This window comes from Miscanthus floridulus, chromosome 15, assembly GCF_019320115.1.
Source record: "Miscanthus floridulus cultivar M001 chromosome 15, ASM1932011v1, whole genome shotgun sequence".
NCBI classification, from domain to species: Eukaryota; Viridiplantae; Streptophyta; class Magnoliopsida; order Poales; family Poaceae; genus Miscanthus; species Miscanthus floridulus.
Window position 1 is genome coordinate 25,541,357 of NC_089594.1, and position 24,018 is coordinate 25,565,374.

At 46.0% G+C, this 24,018-nt stretch overlaps 1 protein-coding gene and 1 pseudogene across 1 annotated transcript in view; both read left to right on the forward strand.

The window, feature by feature from the left end:
* LOC136508493 (putative F-box protein At3g23260) overlaps positions 1-18,623 on the forward strand; it is a 38,630-nt gene extending 20,007 nt beyond the window's left edge. The window contains exons 4-5 of the transcript XR_010771986.1: positions 17,870-17,946; positions 18,085-18,623. The gene's annotated coding sequence lies outside the window, so the exon portion shown is untranslated. The remainder of the gene's footprint in view (positions 1-17,869; positions 17,947-18,084) is intronic.
* A 2,097-nt stretch (positions 18,624-20,720) lies between these two features.
* LOC136508970 (F-box/LRR-repeat protein At2g43260-like) lies at positions 20,721-23,870 on the forward strand (annotated as a pseudogene).
* The last annotated feature ends 148 nt before the right edge of the window (positions 23,871-24,018 follow it).

Consider the following 24,018-nt stretch of genomic DNA (forward strand, 5'->3'; position numbering starts at 1 on the left):
GATCTTCTCCACCTTGATCACATGACTCAATGTCATGCCTCATGTGCAATGAGCTCCTTCATCATCATATGTGTGAGCTTTGCAACATATCCAAGCCATTTTCACCTTCATGGCATATGTTGCTCACACATATGTATCTGTGGACTAATCACCTGTGTATCTCACATAAACACAATTAGTCCACCTAGGCTGTCACTCAATTACCAAAACCACACAAGGACCTTTCAGAAGGGCCCGAGGCTGCCTCACGTCGAACAAGAGCCCGGGGAGAAAACATAGATGAGCCTCAGCGGCCTTCGCCCAACCCGCATAGAGGTGGATAGGGTCATATCAACCTTCTCGTTCGATCCAAGCTCTAGCTGAGCCCATAGAATCCCCATTGAGGAGGAATCTATTGGAAGGTGGGTTAAGGAGCAACGGAATGCCACCGAGGGCTTTGCCGACCCTATCACAAGCGATGGGACCGGATTCCATTCGAACATCCCCATTAGCGAGCTCATCAAGCACGTCACTCGAGCCATTGAGGCAAGTGACGTCGCTTCAACCCCTTTGGTTGCGAAAACCATGGACAGGGCAACGGTGACAAAAACAAGCCGACCCTTGACCGAATCCCTGCCACACATGGGGGCTCGAGGAAAGTTGGACTTACAAAGAGACCAAATGCACGGCCATAGAACAATAGCTAAAATCCTAAGGAAGGGGTACGTGTGAGTAAGGGGTTGGATCTTCAGTGACATTCGACCCCAGCAACCGCAAGGGGTCGGATCTCACTCGGGGGCTGATAAAGGTATAAATACCTCCTTTTTTGAAACGGTTGCTGTGTCGGAGCTCTTCCTCATGTTAAAGTTAGTGGCAAGGTTTGCGGGAACAAATAACCGAGCGTGCCAGGTCAGACTACAAAAAACCCATGCCCAGACGGCTATGGTAACTTTGCTCACCAGCATAATCAAAGTTTCCCTCGTATACACCTCGGGCCCTACGGTCTTAACGAATGGAAGGGTCGGATTGCATGAGCCCCTTTTTTCAAATACAAAAAGGGAAGAAAGCAAGTTCAACCAAATGAAACAAAATGACGAATTTGTTTAAATGAAACAAAATTACGAATCTATTTTCAAAATACAAAAGTGCCAACACTTGTCCACAGATTACAGATAATGTTCATCAAACCTTTTTGACTAACTACCCCCTCCGGGGGAGAACTATATCTTCAACTTTGCTCATCGGGGTTTCCACAAGAGGAGCCACCGCTGCTTCTATTTCATCTAGCTCGGAGGCTTCGTAGCCTGGCGCGTAATTGAGGCTCATCGCCTCCAAGTCGATGCTTTCATCGTAATGCGAGCGAGCGATGGTGAAGGTTTAGGTGATTCCCAAGCGAAGTGCTCCCTTCTCTAGCTGGCGCACCCACGCCGTGATATCTATGGCACGCGCCGTGAGCGAGCTAGTCCCCTCTGCCTGCACCACCTACAGGTCGTCGTAGACTACACCAAGGGCAACCTTCAGGACATCGAGCTCATCGCTCTCCGCCTAAAGAAGACTCCTCGCCTTGGCAAGATCCATGGCCAGTCCGGCAGCGGCGCCCTCGGCCTCCAGCTTATGGGTTTTCATGGTTCCAAGCTCGGCTTGGAGGGAGCTGATTCTCTGCTACGCCTTGTCGTGCTCTCAGACAGCCTGGTCGCGCTCCCCACGGGTTGTGCTATGCTCCGAGCGGAGCCTCTCTATAGTATGGCATAGCTCATCTCGCTCCTTGCGTAGCCAGGTGACTGCCTCGGCATCCAGTTTTGCCCTCTACTCTAGGGTTGCGGACCTCTCCTCGGCTTCAAGCCTAAGATCCCGCTCCTTCTCGGCCTCGGCTAGGAGGTCGATGATCTGCTGGCGGGTCTTGGCATCCCGCTGGAGCAGCTCATCCCGCTCCTTCCGCACTCTGGCGGCCTCCACCTCATCTCACCACACCCTCTTTGATAATTCATCAAAATACTTCTCGGCGTCCTCCGTGTCCTAGCGGGCCTTGGCCTCCTGCCATCGAAGATTGGTCGCCTCCACGACAAGGGGAGTCAACTCGGCCACCCTCTATCAGAGCTAGGCGATCACGTCCCTATGTAGTCATGCCTCATCAATGAGGCAATCCCAGTCCTCATTATGCGCATGAAGGAACCGAGATTTCTCTCGGCTGCGAGCAATAAGAGACTGAAAAAAGATGGTGGTCAGAAAACAAAAATAGATAAAGAAAGAAGAGAGCGAAAGGCAAGATTAAGTGAACACCCGGCCGGTGGGAACGATGACGTCTCATAGGGTTCCCCTAGCCTAGTTTAGAGCTTCCAGCAAGGCCATGATCCCCGCATTGAGACTCTCTCGCTCCATGCCCTCGGTGGCATCATCGAGGGTGAAGAGTTCTGATGACGGGTCCCACGGACTCGCCCACCAGAGCAGGGGCTCATCTTGCGTGGGCGGGTGGTGGCCCTCCGATGTTAGGACTAGGGACAACTCCCTACCGGTCTCATCAGTAGCCGCCGCGGTGTCCGGGGGTCCCTCGGCCATGACCTCCTTTGTCCTGCCTACCACGGGCATTGTCTCTAGGGCCACCGGTAGCATGGGACGTGCTGCTGCCTTGGGCGCCGCCACCATAGCTTCTGGTTGTGACCCATCCATCATAGCCACCATCACCTTCGCCTCCATCAGTGGGACCTTGTCTGGCTGCGCCATGCCCGCCGTGGTCGACTGAAAGGTCCTAATATGGCTAGAGGGGGGTGAATAGCCTATTTAAAAATCTACAAAACAACTAGAGCAATTTGATTAGTATGACAAATAGTGTAATGCAAACTTGCTCTAGCTCTACAAGGGTTGCAAGCCACCTATCCAACAATTCTAGTTGCAATGAATACTTAGGCACACAAACTTGCTACTCTAAAGAGCTCAACTAGATGAATGTAAACAATAAAGCAAGCTCTCAATTCTAATTACACTAAAGAGCTTGTATCAACTAGTTTGCAAGAATATAATCAAGTAAGTAGGGTGATTATACCGCCATGTAGGGGATGAACCAATCAGAAGATAAAGATCAAGCTAATCACCGGGAGAATGCAAATGACAAGAGACAATCGATTTTCTCTTGAGGTTCACATGCTTGCCAACACGCTACGTCCCCATTGTGTCGACCAACACTTGGTGGTTTGGCGGCTAAGAGGTGTTTCACAAACCTCATCCACACGATAGGACACCGCAAGAACCGACCCACAAGTGAGGTAACTCAATGGCACAAGCAATTTACTAGAGTTACCTTTCAGCACTCCGCCGGAGAAGGTACAACTCCCCTTACAATCACCGGAGATGGCCATGAACAATCACCAACTCGTGTCGATCCTCCACCACTGCTCCAACCGTCTAGGTGGTGGCAACCACCAAGAGAAATAAGCGAAATCCATAGCGCAACACGAATACCAAGTCCCACTAGATGCAATCACTCAAGCAATGCACTTGGATTCTCTCCCAATCTCACAATGATGATGGATCAATGATGGAGATGAGTGGGAGTACTTTGGCTAAGCTCACAAGGTTGCTATGTCAATGAAAATGTGCAAGAAGTTATCCCTTGAGCCGACCATGGGGCTATAAATAGAGCCCCCATCAAATAGAGCCGTTATACCCCTTCACTGGGCAAATCGCGGGCCGACCAGACGCTGCAGTCCTACTGACCGGATGCAGCACCGGACGCGCCGGTCGTGAATACCGGACGCATCCGGTCGGCATATCAGACATGTCCGGTAGCCCTAGACTGCCATGTGTCCGGTTCAAATCATCATAGCCATTGCCGCGCATACGGCCGATGACCGGACACTCACACCGGACGTAGACACTCAATTGATCGGATGCTCTACCGTCGAGTCCGGTCGAGTCCAGTAAGCCACCAGGGCCGACCGGACACGTCTAGTAGAGACTGACTGGACGCTGAGCCTCAGCGTCCGGTCGAGTACAGTAAGCACCCATGGACGACCGGACGCGTCCGGTCACATCGGACCGGACGCTGCCAGCGTCCGATCGACTTCACTGCGGAACACTATTTTTCTGAGTCATACCAGACGTGTCTGGTGTGGCGACCGGATGCATCCGGTCGCTAAGTCTGCCGCCGAATACCAGACGTGTCCGGTCATCATACCGGACGCGTCCGGTCACTCTGTAACCAGCGCGACTACCTTCTCTTCGACTCTATCTTCTTCACCCTTTCTCAAATATGCCAACCACCAAGTGTATCACCATGTGCACATGTGTTAGCATATTTTCACAAACATTTTCAAGGGTGTTAGCACTCCACTAGATCCTAAATGCATATGCAATGAATTAGAGCATCTAGTGGCACTTTGATAACCGCATTTCGATATTAGTTTCACTCCTCTTAATAGTACGGCTATCTATCCTAAATGTGATCACACTCACTAAGTGTTTTGATCACTAAAACAAAATGGCTCCTACTTTTTTTATACCTTTGCCTTGAGCCTTTTGTTTTTCTCTTTCTTCTTTTCCAAGTTTAAGCATTTGACCATCACCATGCCATCACCATTGTCATGATCTTCACCATTGCTTCATCACTTGGAGTAGTGCTACCTATCTCATAATCATCTTGATAAACTAGGTTAGCACTTAGGGTTTCATCAATTAACCAAAAACCAAACTAGGGCTTTCAATCTCCCCCTTTTTGGTAATTGATGACAACCCTTATACAAAGATATGAATAAAAGTTCATTTGAATCCATGTTGCTTGCCCAAGCATATTTACCATGTGTAAAGAATATGAACAAGTTACACGAACTCCAAATGGTAGCAATTGCTCCCCCTACATATGTGCTAAGAGTTTGGATTGTAGCTTTGCACATATGATTAGATAGGAAATATATGAGTCAATTTCTACCAAATGATGCTAAGGTATAAGAGATGGACCTTTGAAGCGTGATACCAATCGGAGTGCACCAATATACCATCCTTAGCACCATTAGTAACTAGACATATACAAAAAAAACTAGAATACCTCATGAGATCAACATGACATGCAAGGGTCTAGTTTCTATAGAAAGAACATAAGTCTAGTTACTTAGCCTATGCATGCTTGTTTTTCATTTCAACATTCAAACTTACAACTAGCATACACCACACAAGCATGGATATTTGGAATTAAAACTTATGCCATGCAAGCAAACATATGTAATGCTCATTCAAATGCACCATACAAGTTTATGAGCTTGCTCCCCCTACTTGTGTGCTCAAAATTTTAATTGATCCCTTTCCTTTAGCATATCTCTCCCCTAATGTCCAATACTCCCCTATCACTCATATCTTTGTTTCTCTCCCCCTTTGTCAACAATTAGCACAAAAGGTGAGCTCAAATTATGGATAGGTTGGGGTGAAACCATGTGAAATGAGGATCATTTTCCCAATTTGGTTCAATCTAGATTACTTGCACAAGATATTTAACTCGGTTTGATCCAAGGACAAGCTTCTTCACACCTCCAAATAAGGGTTATCTTGTACCATGTTGAGTTAAATACTTATAGCTCATTTTCTAAATCAAACACTAGGTTTACAAGCCCACAAACATGTCATATGCTACCACTAGATCATTCCAAACATACAAGCAATAGTGGTCCCATACAAGCATCAAATTCATTTGATTTTCATGAATGAGCCTAGGACATGATGGGAATGACTAGATGCACTAAACACATCCTTAGTAATGAATGGATGACATGTCAATCAACTTTACCTTGCTTTGCTCGAAGGAGAGGCATGTCATATAGTGGGGGTGCATCAACTCATATTGGAGAAGTAAAGTATGTTCAATTCATTCCTTAGCTTGCAAAACTTCTTCTCATCAAGTGGCTTGGTGAATATGTCGGCAAGTTGATCTTCGGTGCCCACACTCTCTATGCAAATGTCCCCTTTTTGTTGGTGATCTCTTATGAAGTGATGACGGACATCTATATGCTTTGTTCTTGAGTGTTGAACCAGGTTGTTGGTGAGCTTTACGGCACTTTCATTGTCACATAGCAATGGCACTTGTTTGAACTTGATTCCAAAGTCACTCAAGGTAGCCTTCATCCAAAGTAATTGAGCACAACAACTACCGGCCGAAATGTACTCCGCTTCGGCGGTTGAAAGTGCTACACTATTTTGCTTCTTTGATGACCAAGACACAAGTGATCTTCCCAATAGTTGACATGTGCCCGATGTGCTCTTTCTCTCAACTTTGCATCCCGCATAATCGGAGTCCGAATATCCAATCAACTCAAATCTTGCTCCTTTGGGATACCATAATCCAACATGTTGTATATGCTTCAAGTACCTCAATATTCTCTTAGTTGCCTTCAAATGACTTTCTCTTGGTGAGGCTTGAAATCTAGCACACATGCATACACTAAACATCACATCCGGCCTTGATGCGGTCACATAGAGTAGACTTCCAATCATGGACCAATACATCTTTTGATCCACCATGTTGCCACTTGCATCACTATCCAAGCTTCCACTTGTCCCCATTGGTGTACTAATAGATTTACTCTCATCAATTTCAAACTTCTTGAGCATGTCCTTGATATACTTGCCTTGACTCACAAATGTGCCATTCTTCATTTGCTTGATTTGAAGACCAAGGAAGTAACTAAGTTCTCCAATCATAGACATCTCAAACTCACTTGCCATCATCTTGCCAAACTCCTCACAAAATTCTTGATTTGTTGATCCAAAGATAATATCATCAACATAAATTTGCATTACAAACAAGTCATTTCCAAGCTTCTTGGTGAAGAGAGTGGTGTCAACCTTTCCCATCTTGAATCCCTTAGAGAGTAGGAATTCCCTTAATCTCTCATACCATGTTCTAGGTGCTTGTTTCAATCCATACAAAGCCTTTCTCAACTTGTAGACATGGTTGGGTTTCTTCTCATCTTCAAAACCGAGAGGTTGCTCAACATACACAAGCTCATTGATGTACCCATTTAGAAATGCACTTTTCACATCCATTTGGTACAACTTGATGTTGTGGGCACAAGCATAAGCTAGCAAGATCCTAATTGCTTCCAATCTTGCAACCGGGGCATATGTTTCTCTAAAGTCAAGGCCTTCAACTTGAGTGTAACCTGGAGCCACTAATCTTGCTTTGTTCCTTATTACTATCCCATCTTGATCTTGCTTGTTCCAAAAGACGCACTTAGTTTCAATCACATTATGATCCTTAGGCCTCTCAACTAAATCCCATACATGATTTCTTGTGAAGTTGTTTAGCTCTTCATGCATAGCATTGATCCAATCAACATCCCTCAAAGCTTCATCTATCTTCTTAGGTTCAATGGATGACACAAATGAGAAATGCTCACAAAATAAAGCCAATCTTGATCTTGTTTGCACACCTCTTGAAATATCACCAATGATAGTGTCCAATGGATGATCTCTTGCAATATTGGTTGGTTGAAGCACTTGCACTTGATTGCTAGCATTTGATTGATCACTTGGTTGAGATGATGAACTAGCCATTTGTTGATCTTGCACATTGCCATTAATAGTGCTTGCTTGTATTTAATCATGAGAACCACTAGCTTGCACGTTTGAGTTAGAGAGCACTTGATTCTTGTCATCTTCAACATCAATCACCTCTCTAGGCCTTAACTCACCAATGTCCATGTTCTTCATTGCATTGACCAATTGAGTGCCTCTTACATCATCTAGATTCTCTTCTTCCTCTTGGGAACCATTTGTTTCATCAAACTCCACAACATGAACCTCCTCAAGAGTGCCACTAGCCAAATTCCAAACTCTATAAGCCTTGCTAGTAGTGGAGTAACCAAGCAAGAAACCTTCATCACATTTCTTTTCAAACTTGCTTAATCTAGTGCCTTTCTTCAATATATAGCATTTACAACCAAAGACCCGGAAGTATGCTATGTTGGGCTTTCTTCCATTCAATAGATCATAAGGTGTCTTTTCCATCATGGGGTGACAATAGAGTCAGTTGCTATAGTAGCAAGCCGTGTTGATTGCTTCGGCCCAAAATGAATGACTCACATTGTACTCACTCAACATTGATCTTGCCATATCAATTAAGGTTCTATTCTTTCTTTCAACTAGCCCATTTGATTGAGGAGTATACTTAGCCGAGAATTGATGTCTAATTCCAAATTCATCACATAACTCATCAACTCTAGTGTTCTTGAATTCACTACCATTGTCACTTCTAATTTTCTTGATTGTTGTTTCAAACTCATTGTGAATGCCTTTGACAAATGATTTGAATGTAGCAAACACATCACTCTTATCAACAAGAAAGAACACCCATGTGTATCTAGTGAAATCATCCACAATCACAAATCCATATTTGTTTCCACCAATGCTAGTGTATGTGGTTGGTCCAAACAAGTCCATGTGCATCAACTCAAATACCTTAGATGTGCTCATCATGCTCTTCTTAGGATGTGTGTTACCAACTTGCTTTCTGGCTTAACATGCACTACATAACTTATCCTTCTCAAATGTGATATCTTTCAAGCCTCTAACTAAGTCATGCTTAATCAACTTGTTCAACTATTTCATTCCAACATGACCAAGCCTTCTATGCCATAACCAACCCATGCTAGACTTAGTGATCAAACATGTTGACAGTTGAGCTTCTCTAGCATTGAAATCAACTAAGTATAGATTCTCATATCTAAATCCTTTGAATATCAAGTTAGAGCCATCTACACTTATGATCTCTACATCATCCACACCAAATATGCACTTGAAACCAAGATCACACAATTGAGCTACCGACAATAGGTTGAAGTTCAAGCTCTCTACTAGTAGCACATTGGAAATGCTCAAGTCATTTGATATTGCAATCTTACCAAGCCCTTTGACCTTGCCTTTGCCATTGTCACCAAATATGATACTATCAATCCCATTGCTCTTGCTTTCATTGATTGAATTGAACATTCTTGAATCACCGGTCATGTGTTGTGTGCACCCACTATCAAGCACCCAATGCCTTCCTCTGGCTTTATAATTTACCTACAAAAGAAGATCAATTCTTTTTAGGTACCCAAACTTGCTTGGGTCCTTGTAGGTTAGTCACCAAGGTCTTTGGTACCCAAATGGCCTTCTTCTTTGGGCCCACAATTGGTGTACCAATGAACTTAGCCTTCACACCATTGGCACCCTTATAAAGCATGTAACAAGAATCAAATTTGATTGAGGATACATTAGATAGCTTGTTCTTGTTAGTCTTGCAACTTTGCTCTATATGCCTAACTTGCTTGCATCTATTGCAAAACCGACCATTGCCCTTCACAAAGCTAGCTTTGGGAGTGACAAAGGCTGCCTTGCCTTTCTTGGGGGTATAGCCTAATCCCTCTTTGTTGAGAGAAAATCTTTGGCTACCCAAGCACATTAGCAAGTGGGCTTCTCCACCATAGGCATTGCCTAAGGCACGAGTGAGCTCATTTACCTCCTTCTTGATGTTCTCATTTTCCACCATTAGTGATGTATCATTCATAGGTGGAGTAGAGGTGGTAGTGCTACAAGAAGTGTTAGTAGGAGCAACAAAAATAGATTCATTAATAAGATCGCATGTTAGTCCCACATCACATGTTATGATCATTTGCTCCTTCTTGGCTTCCTCCACTTTGACTTGCTCAATGAGAGAGGAGTGAGCCTTTTCAAGCTTAGAGTGAGCTTTGCCAAGCTTCTCATGGGCTTCCATTAGTCTCTCATAAGTGGCATTGAGCTCATCAAAGGATAGCTCAAGAGATTTTAGCTTCTTGCGCAATTCTTTGCACTCCTTTCTCTTCATCTCATTGCAAGCGTGCACTTGTTCACACATGTCCAAGAGCTCCTCCTTGGAGTATTCCTCCTCCTCATCATCATCATCATCATTATCATTCCTACAAGAGTCACTTTCACATTCATCATCATCACTCTCATCATATTTTACCTTGGTAGGCTTTGCCATGAGGCATGTTGATGGAGTGTCAAAGATGGAGGGCTTGTCGTTGATGGCGATGCTTGCTAGTGCTCTCTTGATAGACTTCTTGCCTTCATCACTAGAGTCATCACTATCCGATGAGCCATCACTATCCCAAGTGACTACATAGCCTCCACCCTTCTTCTTCTTTTGGAAGGTCATTCTCTTCTCCTTCTCCTTCTTTTCTTTCTTATCCTCCTTGTGCTTCTTCTTCTCATCCTCATCATTGTCACTATTGTATGGACAATTTGCTACTACATGATCGGGGCTCTTGCAATTGTAGCATCTTCTCACATACTCTTTCTTCTTGGTGTGATCTCTTCTCTTTCTTGCACCATAGCCCTTCTTCTTCATGAACTTGCCCATCTTGCACACAAAGAGAGCCATAGCCTCATCATCAATATCACTTAGATCTTCATCATCACTTGATTCTTTCTTGGACTTGCCCTTGTTTTTGTATGATGATGAACTAGCCTTGAATGCTATGCTTTTCTTCTTCTTGTCCTCTTCTTCCTTCTTGTCCTCCTTGTCATCCCCCTCCCTTTCCACACGGTATGTTTCTTGTGTCATGACATCACCTAGTACTTGGTTGGGGGTAATGTCCTTCAATCCTTCTCTTATGATGAGCAATCTTAACATCTCAAATCTTGGAGGTAAGCACATCAAGAATCGATGGGAGACATCATCATCCTTGATCTTCTCTCCCAATACCTTCAAGTCGTTGACAATGACTTGCAATCGATGGAACATCTCTGGAATGCTCTCATCTTCCTTCATCTTGAAGCTTGTCAATTTATCCTTGAGGATATACAACTTGGCACTCTTCACCGCCGGTGTGCCCTCATATGTTTCCTCCAATCTCTTCCACACCTCATTTGCTCTATCACAATCCTTGATTTGCTCAAACACCTTGGAATCAATGGCATTGTATATGGTGTTGAGAGCCATTGTATTGCATTGCTTGTTGATCTTATCTTGATTGGTTGGATCATCGGGATCAATGATAGCATAGTCATTCTCGGTCACTTCCCATACTTGATCATTGATTGAACCAAGATACATTCTTATCTTTCTCTTCCAATAACCATAGCATGTGCCATCAAAGAACGGTGGTTTGCCCCCCACATGGTTGAATACAACTTAAGCCATAATTTGACACCGAGGTTGTTAAGCCTTTAATCAAACGGTGACCACGGCTCCGATACCACTTGAAAGGTCCTAATATGGCTAGAGGGGGGGGTGAATAGCCTATTTAAAAATCTACAAAACAACTAGAGCAATTTGATTAGTATGACAAATAGCGTAATGAAAACTTGCTCTAGCTCTACAAGGGTTGCAAGCCGCCTATCCAACAATTCTAGTTGCAATGATTACTTAGGCACACAAACTTGCTACTCTAAAGAGCTCAACTAGATGAATGTAAACAATAAAGCAAGCTCTCAATTCTAATTACACTAAAGAGCTTGTATCAACTAGTTTGCAAGAATGTAATCAAGTAAGTAGGGTGATTATACCGCCGTGTAGGGGATGAACCAATCACAAGATGAAGATCAAGCCAATCACCGAGAGAATGCAAATGACAAGAGACAATCAATTTTCTCCCGAGGTTCACGTGCTTGCCAACACACTACGTCCCCGTTGTGTCGACCAACACTTGGTGGTTCGGCGGCTAAGAGGTGTTTCACAAACCTCGTCCACACGATAGGACACCGCAAGAACCGACCCACAAGTGAGGTAACTCAATGACACGAGCAATTTACTAGAGTTACCTTTCGGCACTCCGCTGGGGAAGGTACAACTCCCCTTACAATCACCGGAGATGGCCACGAACAATCACCAACTCGTGCCAATCCTCCACCACTGCTCCAACCGTCTAGGTGGTGGCAACCACCAAGAGAAATAAGCAAAATCCGCAGCGCAACATGAATACCAAGTCCCACTAGATGCAATCACTCAAGCAATGCACTTGGATTCTCTCCTAATCTCACAATGATGATGGATCAATGATGGAGATGAGTGGGAGTACTTTGGCTAAGCTCACAAGGTTACTATGTCAATGAAAATGTGCAAGAAGTTATCCCTTGAGCTGGCCATGGGGCTATAAATAGAGCCCCCATCAAATAGAGCCGTTATACCCCTTCACTGGGCAAATCACGGGCCGACCAGATGCTACAGTCCTACTGACCAGACGCAGCACCGGACGCGCCGGTCGTGAATACCGGACATGTCCGGTCGGCATACCAGACATGTCCGGTAGCCCTAGACTGCCACGTGTCTGGTTCAAATCATCATAGCCATTGCCACGCATACTGCCGATGACCGGACGCTCACACCGGACGTAGACACTCAATTGACCGGACGCTCTACCGTCGAGTCCGGTCGAGTCCAGTAAGCCACCAGGGCCGACCGGACGTGTCTGGTAGAGACTGACCGGATGCTGAGCCTCAGCGTTCGGTCGAGTACAGCAAGCACCCATGGACGACCAGACGCGTCCGGTCACACCGGACCAGACGCTGCCAGCGTCCGATCGACTTCACTGTGGAACACTATTTTTCTAAGTCATACCGGACGTGTCCGGTGTGGCGACCGGACGCGTCCGGTCGCTGAGTCTGCCGCCGAATACCGGACGTGTCCGGTCATCATACCGGACACATCCGGTCACTCTGTAACCAGCGCGACTACCTCCTCTTCAACTCTATCTTCTTCACCCTTGCTCAAATATGCCAACCACCAAGTGTATCACCATGTGCACATGTGTTAGCATATTTTCACAAACATTTTCAAGGGTGTTAGCACTCCACTAGATCCTAAATGCATATGCAATGAATTAGAGCATCTAGTGGCACTTTGATAACCGCATTTCGATACTAGTTTCACTCCTCTTAATAGTACGGCTATCTATCCTAAATGTGATTACACTCACTAAGTGTCTTGATCACTAAAACAAAATGGCTCCTACTTTTTTTATACCTTTGCCTTGAGCCTTTTGTTTTTCTCTTTCTTCTTTTCCAAGTTTAAGCATTTGACCATCACCATGCCATCACCATTGTCATGATCTTTACCATTGCTTCATCACTTGGAGTAGTGCTACCTATCTCATAATCATCTTGATAAACTAGGTTAGCACTTAGGGTTTCATCAATTAACCAAAAATCAAACTAGAGCTTTCATCGACACAATGAGTGCGACCGGCAGCTCTAATCGCGCCTACATCGGCAGTGAAATCACTTCCATTGCTGGGTGCTCGGCGATCTCTGAGGGCTCTCCCTCAGCCTCACCGACCGCTTGACCCGCCGAGGGCATGGGCACCACCACAGGCGATGCCTGACTGGCCGATGAGGCTGTGACACTAGCTCCGCTCTCGCTCGAAATGGGAGCGATGTCAAGCGACGGCTCCAGCCCTGCCTAAAGGGCGACGCTCTTCTTGGGCACCAACGCTAAAGAAGTGCCCCGTCTGACCCGTCTCCCGATGCTGTAGAAGAAACAAAAGGCATGAGTCACGATGAAAATAGACAAAAACAGATAAAAACAAAGAAAACAGAGAAGCTGATGACTTACGTTGGTGTTGTTGGGCGGTGGAGACGTTTGGGGGACGAACCCCCGGGCCCCTGCTCCGCCTCATCAGGGCAGGACCGTTTTGAGCCTACCCCTGCTCCTAGGCAAAGGAACCCGCCTCCCTTGCATCTGGGAGCACGACAGTGGAGCCACCCCCCTCCACCGACACCTCGGGCATGGCGATAGATCCGCCCGTGTTTGACAGCTCTTGAGATGTGGCGATAGGGCCACCCCCCTGCACCAACACCTCGACGCGCAGCAACAGACCCACCCGCGCCTAATAGCTCTTGAGATGCGGCGATGGGGCCACCCCCCTATGCCGGCACCTCGGGCACGACGGTAGACCCACCCGCTCCTGCTGTCTCCTAGGGCAGGCCGACAATTCGGTCTATCTCCGCCTGCCCCGTAGACATGCTTTCCCCTGCATGGAATAGGAAAGGCCCCAGCATGGATGAGTATATACCTGCCAGTGTATCCTCTCACCAGGTCATCCCACTCAGTGTCGGCAACTACCTCATCATCGTCATCATCGTCGTCATCACTGTCTGTCTCCTCTCCTCGCTCTCGTGCCCACAACTTCTGTTGTTTCTTCCTCCTCTTGTCCTCCTTGGCCTTCTTCTGCCACTTGTCCACGGTGCGATTCACCACCACCATGAGCAGGTCCTTCGGCAGCGGGGCCGGGCGATCTATAAAGACGAGTCTATTCGGCTGGTCCTGCTATCTCAATATCAGCATCAAGGGGCGGGAGTTCAATTAAAAAGGAGGCACGGGAAAAGAGAACTTACAAAGTCAATGTACCCAAGTTCCGGCCACATTGGGGGATGCCCCGGCACCGGATACACAAAATATAGAACGGCGCTGGTGTCATCCCACGAAGGCTCCATCACCTCAATGTGCTGCGCCACTTCAGAGGGGGAGAGCGCTCCCTCGACGAGCGTCATCCCATCGAGTGATGTTGCGGGCGCCATCATGTGTAGGGGAAGCACGTGCCTCATCAGTGGCGCCACTCTTCACGTATGGTAGGCGCCGATGATCCCCGACCCCTTCATGCCCCTCTCCTTTAGAATTCAGAGGGTGGCAAGATGGTCCTAGATTTTCTTCTTGTCTTTATCTAGGACCCCCCACTTCCTCCATGATTCCAAGACCTCTTCGATGAGGCGCCCAGTGAACGCTGGCAAGGGGGCTGCTATGTCGTTAATGATGTAGAACCAATGTGAATGCCACCCCTTGTTGGAGGTTGACAGATGCATCGGCGGGTACTCGTTGACCCGGTTGTTGCAGAGCTAGATGCCGGCGCATCCCATCGGCACGTTCAGCTCTTGCCTCTTCTCCCGCTTCTTCAGGAGGGTGACGGTGAAGAAATACCGCCACAGGTCAAAGTGGGGACTAATCCCCAAGAACCCCTCACACAGGGCGACGAACGTCGTAATGTGCTGGATCCCATTGGGAGTAAGGTGCTGTAGCTCCACCTTGTAGTAATGCAGCAGCCCCCGAAGGAACTTATGGGCGGGGGTGGTGAATCCTCGCTCGTGGAAGTGAGCGAAGGACACAATGTAGCCTTCGGGCGGCGACGACGCGTCCTCATTGCCGGGCAGCCACCACTCCTCGGTGGCGGTCCGTGCGCAAAGAAGGCCATGGCGAATGAGGCCCTCCAGGTGCTGGAAGGTGACATCGGATCTACACCATGGCTCCATTAAACGATTGGGGTGGATGGATGCGAACTCGACAGCGGCTGAGATGCGGATGCGGGAGGCTTAGGCGATTGGTGGTGGAGGTTGTAGATGCAAGGCAAGGATGTAATGTACGAAACCCTGTGGGCGAACCCTTTGATTTTATGGGGGCGATAAATGCGAGGAAGGCAACCGTCTGCCTAGATCTCTATGCCTGCCATGATTCGCCACCACGTCACCACGCGGGATATGCGCCCCTAATCCCTAGCCTTTCCCACCAAAGTCACGCCGGATGTTTTGCTTTCCTGGGCAGACCAAGACTCTTTACCAGCAAAAGGATATGAGTTAAAAAAGCGTTCCTCTAGCCCGCCTAGGCCTAGGAGTTCAAGGGCTAGCCCATCAATGGTTTCGACGACCATCCCAAGGCAGCCTTACGATGAAGGATGGCCCCGCGAGCGGCCAAAACCCAGGCACACGAGTGCCACAATTATCTCAACCCACGATTGAGTCTCAACCAGGCTAACTCTTGCCAGATCCCCGCGAACGGGATACCGACACTCTAATCGAACTATCCAGTTATCAAAACACCAAATCTCACAACCATACCCGCGAAGGGTCCGAATTACCCCTCGGGCGATTCTATCCGAATCACCTAGGGGCTCGGGAGCTACACCCGATGGGTGCGCTCGCGCGCACCCTCTAGCAAACCAAAATACCCTCCGGGTGATTCTATCCGAATCACTCGGGGCTACACCCATTAGGTGCGCTCATGCGCACCCTCTGGCAAATCAAAACACCCCCGAGCAATTCTATCCGAATCACTCAGGGGCTCGGGGGCTACACCCGTTGGGTACGCTCACGCGCACCCTCTGGCAAGTCAAATCACTCCTGAGTGATTCTATCCGAATCACCCAGGGGCTCAGGGGCTACTGTCGGGGACCGAATAATGGGGTACCCAAAGAGGAGGAGCTAATAACCATCAAACGTTGATGCTTCCAAACAGACTAGAAAAGCAACTACACTTCTTACCTAAACGACCGAAGGTTGGCTCTGCCTCGCCCGACCCCTGAGGGCTGGCTCCACCTCGCCTGACCCCCGAGGGCTAGACTCTGCCTCGCCTGATGACTGAGGGCTAGCTCCGCCTCGCCCAACATCCGAGGGCAGGCTTCGCCTCGCCCGACGTTTGAGGGCTAGCTCCACCTCGCCCTACGTCCGAGGCCTGGCTCTGCCTCACCCGATGTCTGGGGCAGGCTCCACCTCATGCGACGTCCGAGGGCTGGCTCTGCCTTACCCGATGTCTGGGGGCTGGCTCCGTCTCGCCCAACGTCCGAGGGCAGGCTTCGCCTTGCCCTACGTCTAGGGCAGGCTCTGCCTCACCCGACGTCCGAGGGCTAGCTCTGCCTCGCTCGACGTCTAGGGACTGGGCTCCACCACGCCTGACGTCCAGGGGCAGACTCTGCCTCACCCGATGTCAGGGGGCAGACTCCGCCTCACCCGATGTCAATGCGCTACTCCATCATAACTACGCGTGCATATAAGGCGGGGCACTCAAGTCAACCGTAATACCGAGGACCATACCCTATACGCCTGTAGGAAAGTACCATTAGGATATGACCAAACGAGTGCTTTAAGCCCTTCTAGGCATGTCAGAGCCAAACAATGTTGTGGGCGCCGACATTTGTCCTACAGTGTTATGGGCGCCGGCATTTGCCCTCGGACACAAATCCTAACGGAAACATACGACAACCACTACGGTCCAGGAGGAAACTCATGTCATCTATAGTATGAACGTGGGGCCTCTATGCCATCTGCTCCCCGTAGGATCGTGACTTGGCACCCTATTGCGTCGTGCCGCCCGCCGGGGCGGGATGGGACGTGACCACTTGCTGAACGAAGCCAGAGCACGGTCCTATCAGGATCACCGAACGTGCTATCCCTGACACCGTCTGCCATGTCAGTAGGGCAGGCTCAAAGGAAAAGGAAGACCTGACACCTTCGAAGGACCTTCTTTGCCTCTGGTTTTTCTTCTTTCTCCCATCTGTAATCCCTAGTCCCCCTTGATCTATAAAAGGGAGGGCAGGGCACCCCACTAAAGGGATGAATCAATTCAATACACCACGCATCACATAACACACAGCTCAGCAGCAACCAAGCTCTCAGCGCCCTTTCAACCTTTCCATTAGAGACTTAGGACCTGTCCCTCTCTCGACCGTTTGTACCCCCTACTACGAATCTTTCAGTGCTAATAACACGAGCAACAGCAAACTGGATGTAGGGACGTTCTGCCCAAACCAGTATAAACCTTGTGTCCTTTAGCACACCATTCGGACCCAACGCGCAACAAATACAAATTTACTAGTTGGTGTTTACTCGAAACACCGACAATATCCTTCTAAAAAATCAAGCACATCCATCCATTTGCAGGTACACATCCTAATTCTGTTCAATGCCAAACTTTTTGCTATCTATCAAACTTAGAGGTAAGGAAATTGAAGGAATCAAGATAAGTAGTTTACTAAACCGATGACCCAACCCTAACTTAAGCTAATTGGTTATTTGTATTCGGATCTGATCTAATTACATTTGTGTACATGCATTATGCCTGCCAACTTTGACCACTTTCATAGATTAATTTGTGATTGAAACTAGGGATTAATTTTGTGTTCAGTTTCATCATAATGGAACCTATGCAAAATAATGAAGGTCGTTCACCATTTGCAGACTTGACAAACACCATCAATGGAGGTAATTGTTTATACACATGTCCATAGACGCTTTCACTTGTATTGTTTGTGGTGATTAAGTAAATATCTATCAACTTATTTTCAAACAGCTAGTCAGACAACATCAAATTCACAAGCGTAAGTTGATGAACGTGTGCAGCGTAAAAGGGAAAGAGAAAAAGCATGGCATGCAGCAATGACTCAAGAAGAAAGGGATGAAAAAAATAAAAAACATAGAGAAAAGTATCATCTAAGAAAGACAAAAACTACACTAGCTGCTGGGTCGAGAAGTTCGCTGCATTCTGATTTTCCTTTTCTGAATTCATTATTATCATTTTTAGTTTATTTAATATATATTGATGTATATGTTCTAAATGTATATACATTGAGCTAAAAGTTTTGTGCAAATTAGGAAAAAAATCTGATGGAATATAACTTTGCAAATTAAGAAATTTTTTTGTTGTGTATGAATGATACCACCTACTTGCATCAGTCATTGGTTCGCTTGTTTGTTGTGTAATTATGTTGTACAAGTTGGAGTTGAATCAATCATGGAAAACACTGATGGCTATGAAGATAGTGATTGGCTACATCGAAACAACTCATACAAGCCCATGCAGACAATTGATAAAGATAACACATGTACCATTTTGGTTTTTTTATTCCTGATACTAATTATTTTTTCTTGTGTTTGTATGATGCTGAGGCCAAGGTTAATATCAGTGTTGAATGAAAGGTACTTGTTTAAATGTGACAGATAGTAGTAGATTGAAAATTTTATCATTGGTCGATGGTATGAATTTTTTATTGTTCGATGCTAATCAATTATGTAACTCGTAGGTACAACTGCATCATAATAACCGTCAAACATACACACATATTCCTTCACTTATAGGAATGGTGGCGAGCGGCATCAGAGTTGCGCATTTTAGCTACCCTCCATATACAAATAAATAGAATGAGAGGTACTGTATCACCGATGTCCTCATATCTATTAACTAATTAAAATTTCAAGTATTACATTTTTTTGCTTGTGCATGATAGACGGAGTGACCACTACTGATTTCAGCAAAATGGTACTTAGTCCTATTTGTAATCAGATGCATGTTTTCAAGGTGAAGTTCTTTTGGGGTAATTCAATAATTTAATTTATTGACTATAGCACTGATCTAAAAGTTTTTTTTTGTTTATAGGCCTACGCAATCGTCTGCTTGTTGATGAAGTCAAACGTCGTCGAGTTCAAGAATTTGCCTAGGACATTGTGTTGCGTCTCATAGATTTAGAGAATTAAATAATATTGAGACTATTTGCACGCTTGTGACATGCACTTTAAATATATGATGGACATGAATTTAGTTCAATATAATAGTCACTTTGTGCCTTTTTATTGGTCATAAAGATTTAAAATATGTGGATTGAGCAATGTTTGCCAACATATTTGATTGCTCCATTTAGTTTGTAATAAACAAAACAATGTTTTTCTAAACGGTAAACGGTCTTTACATGGTCGCCCTTCGTTTAGCGTTTAGGCTGTTTACACGGTGTTTAAACGAAGTTAAATGGTTTTGTACTTTTTGAAAAAAACATATAATTATATATGTGCATGTAAAAAATCAAGTATTCTAGAATTTATACATATTTATCTGAGTAAAAATTAATTATTTTAGTATATATATATATTTATGCATGTGAAATGAATCAAATATAGATATTTATGCATATAACATATCAAGTGTACACATTTATAAATATAATAAACTTAAGTATATAAATTTATCCATACAAAACTGAACTAGATTTACCTCGTGTTCACCTAAACAGCCGTTTAAACAGATGTTTAGTTCGTTTAATATAGTTTATCTCCGTTCTGTTTAGGCCGTTTAGACCGTTTAAACGGTCAACCGTTTAATTTTCGTTTACCCCCTAAACAAAACAGTTTACCACCGTTTACTGTTTAGTGGCCGTTTAGGCGAACACAGAAACAAAGTATCCAGACTAATTCGATTGCCGACGTTATTATCTTATCGTACGATCCGTGTGTTTTTAGTACAAAATATTAACTATCCCGTAGCAACGCACAGACACGCTATCTAGTTCAAAATATATGTGGCTGACGTTTGTGTCGCATGTCTCCAGAAGACCATACGAACATCACCTAGAAAATCTCGCTCCTAAAATATCAAAAATAATTTTGCATTAGTAATCTTAGACTATTTTGAAATCACTATATCCATTTTTATGCTTTTTTCTCTCTCTCTCCAATACATTTACAAACCCTATTCTACTCTTTATTCTTCTCCGGGTCCTTCCATATCCAGATTAGCCGATCGATTTTCTACGCCATTAGGTCAATTTTCTCGTGTGGAAAGATTGGGAGTTGTTGGGGAGCCGTTTTTTTCAATCTTGCAAGAAAATCAAGATTAACAGAGGGTCTTGAAAACTCTTGGAGATGCTTTGAGTGCTTCAACTTTTATATATAGTTTTGCAAATTTTCAATTGCAAAAAAGAAATAAAATAAATAAATAAAATAAAGCCTAGGCACGACTCCTGTAGCCCTGGACAAATTATCCACTACCCAATACCTAAATCTGAACTACCCGAACCCATACTCAAACTATCCGTACCAGGTCTACCTGAACCCATACTCAAACTATCCGTACCAGATCTACCCAATTACAATTTTGAATAGCGACTGTGGATATTCGAAACCTTGCAGTACCCGAATTACCTGTATTACCCGATATCAGATTTCAGAGCCCATCAACCCACTACGGCCCAGCTTCCACTTCCCTCGATGCCTCGACCACCACGCAGCCGAACCCCCAAAATCGCCGATTCCGCCAAGGTCCCAGCGCCAGAACCCCTCCGCGCCGCCCCTCAGGGGCTCCGGCAGCAAAACCTAGCCCTAGCTGCTCGGCGCCCGCCACCCCGCGCCCCCGCCCGCCGCCCCCGCTCGAGGTGCGAGGCCGACAGCGACCGCCCGGCGCCCGACGCCCGACGCTGCAGCGCTGCCTGTGCCCGACCCGCCGTCCACTTCGTGCTCCGGCCGTCACATCGGTCAACGGCGCGAGCGCGAGTGCGAGTGTGTGACGCAGCTCACCACCTCCGCTTCGGCCCACTACTTGGAACTACAGATCCAACCCAAGCACGGGGCGTCGTCACCCCCAACCCAACTCGACCCACGCCCCGCCGCTTCCGCCGAATTCGAGTACCCCAAAGCCGTGCGCCATGCCGGAGCGGCCCATCGTGCTGGCTCCAGCCGCATCCGACATCGGCATGCCGGAGCGGCGCATCGTGCCGGCTCCAGCTGCATCCGACATCGGCGTTCTTCCCCTGGACGCCCTGCGCGGGATCCTATTGCGCCTCCAGGCAAAGGAGCTCTGCCGCCTCCGCCTGGTCTGCCAGCAGTGGCGGTCCCTCCTTTCCGATCCGTACTTCGCCGCGGCCCACGACACGCGGCATCAGGCGGTGCTCATCATCGCCGGCTACAATGACGACGCGGGGCGCGACGTGCTGGTGGATATCATGGATGTCTCCGGGCAAATCGTCAAGAAGGTGCACCGAATGGAGGGCGACAGAACCGTGAGCGTCGCCCTTGACGGCGTCTGTGTTAGGAAAATCGACGACAGCTGCAGCAGCTACCGACTGTTCAACCGGATTCGCCAAGAATTGTATTACTTACCGGACAGATTACTCGATCCGGCTACTGGAGCTGTGTATCGCATACCAGACAGCTTTGCAGAAGAGCATGTGGAACTCGCTTCGAGCTTGGTCACTGAGCCCAAGTATCTGTTTGGACAGGTCGCTCGCACAGGGGAATACAAGATATTTCGAATGCTATTCCATTTTTCCATCGGGAACGGAGGTGAGCAGATGTTTGAGTTCTGCACACTCAACACCAATAACAGTAGCAGCTGTGCAGGGTGGAGGAGAGCCACGCCCCTTGAAGAAGGCATTCAGATGAGTAGGTTTACCAGTGTGGTAGTTAATGGGGTTGTCTACTTCCTATGTTTTGATCCACACCGTTCTATCACCTTCGATAACCAAGTTAGTGAGAAAGATTTGATATTTACATTCGACCTTGAGACCGAGGCATGCCCCCCCACCCCCCTCACCTTTCCTGATGATGCTAATCTGATGTTCTACTGCCTTGGTCTTCCTCATGTAAGGCAACTGACAGTAGCCAACCTGAATCGCTTCTTGGCTCAGCTCCGTATATTGACGTTTGGGTTCTACTGGACTTTGCTAAGGGTCTCTGGGTCAAAATGTACAACATAGAGTTTGAAGAATATGCCATTCTTCGGCCTGTACATCCCTTGTTTGTGTTTGGTGACGGGAGGATAATCCTATATAAACAAGACCGTGACTATTTACAGATTTATGATCCAAGAACCAGCACACTTACTAATACAGTGGAGTCAAAGCATTTCTCTGCTGTTGCTAGGTACGCAGGAAACCTATTGAGCTTAAAGTGCTGAGTACTAATGAGGTGAGTATTCTATTGTACTTGTTTTTGTAATGAACACTTGTCATTTACTGATGATAAGAAAAATGTATTGATAACTGATGGATGCTTGAGAGTAGCTTTCCTCTTTAAAGGTGCTATCTGCATATTGGTTGTTAGTGTTTATTAATTATTATTGCCATGGGTGATGACACTTTGCACATCCCCCTTCTGGTATGGGTGCACCAGTTTGCAATGTATGATCAAAAGATCCTTTTCTAATGTGGGCTTTGTGCCATGCATTTGAAAAATGTGTTGGAACAAGTAGATGTAATGGCCGTTTTGAGTTAATTAATTTCCTTAAAACTTGTGCTTGAATGGGTAGTTTTAATGGGTCTGTTGACTTTAGATGTGCTATAGGCACGGTGCATAAAATAATTATATTCCGTGAATACCCATGTTGAAAATGCATCCTCTTAGGACATGGTGCATAAATAGAAGTTTTATTTGTCTTACTGAAAGTGTACCCACGATGACATAAGGATGAGATAATTCGTCCTCTTAGAGTCTTAGTTTCTTTGTTTAGTCACTGAATGGTGTTTACTTGAAAGCACTGGAACATCTCCCTTCTACTGTTACATATCCTCGTTTTCATCATTCTGCTTTAGGGCAGACTGTATTCTTGCTGGCCAAATTTCAATTGTACAACTTAAAGATACCAAATGGTTGATTAATGTGGGTTCTTAAGTCTCATCTGGAAATAGATTTATGACTGATTTTCCATCTGTTGGTTTGAGATTTGTAGTGTTTACCTTTGAACAAAACTAGGAATTGCGAAGCGAGATTATATCTCCGTCTGGTTTCTGTGTATTCATATATGCCACCCGCTGATTTCTATCATGTTGATTTCTGAGTGATATTACTTTTCCACGTTCTTCATGTTTTTATTTGTTTATTGCAGGTTTTGTCCTAGTTAAGGTTTATATGATTTAAAAGTTCAAATATGAACTTCATCTTAGATCCTGACACCACTATGCTCCTATCCAGGTAGGCTGTGCAAGCGGTAGAGTCTTACCGCCTGTGACCGGAAGGTCCCGGGTTCGAGTCGCGGTCTCCTCGCATTGTACAGGCGAGGGTAAGGCTTGCCACTAACACCCTTCCCCAGACCCCGCACAACGTGAGAGCTCTCTGCACTAGGTACGCCCCTTTCTTAAGCGGTTGTGCCTTTCTCAAATAACTGAAGGAAGATATGAATTAGGTTCTTTTGATGAATAATGTCAAAAAGAAATATTATGTTCTTCTGTTGTGTATACTTGGCAGAAGGAATGGACAATCCATGATATGGCTATGCTATGCAGCTTAGGTGATTGCAACAGTACTACAAGTGTTTTTATTTTTTTTCCTTTTTTGCTAGGCTATTTTGTCTATTACATCATCGGCACAACTACTCTGTGCATTGCTGTATATATTGATTTATTTGGATTAATTTTTCAATTTGCTTTGGTGCATTTGTGCTGGCCTGATGCAAGCGGTAGAGTCTTACCGCCTGTGACCGGAAGGTCCCGGGTTCTAGTCGCGGTCTTCTCACATTGCACAGGCGAGGGTAAGGTTTGCCACTAACACCCTTCCCCAGACCCCGCACAGAGCGGG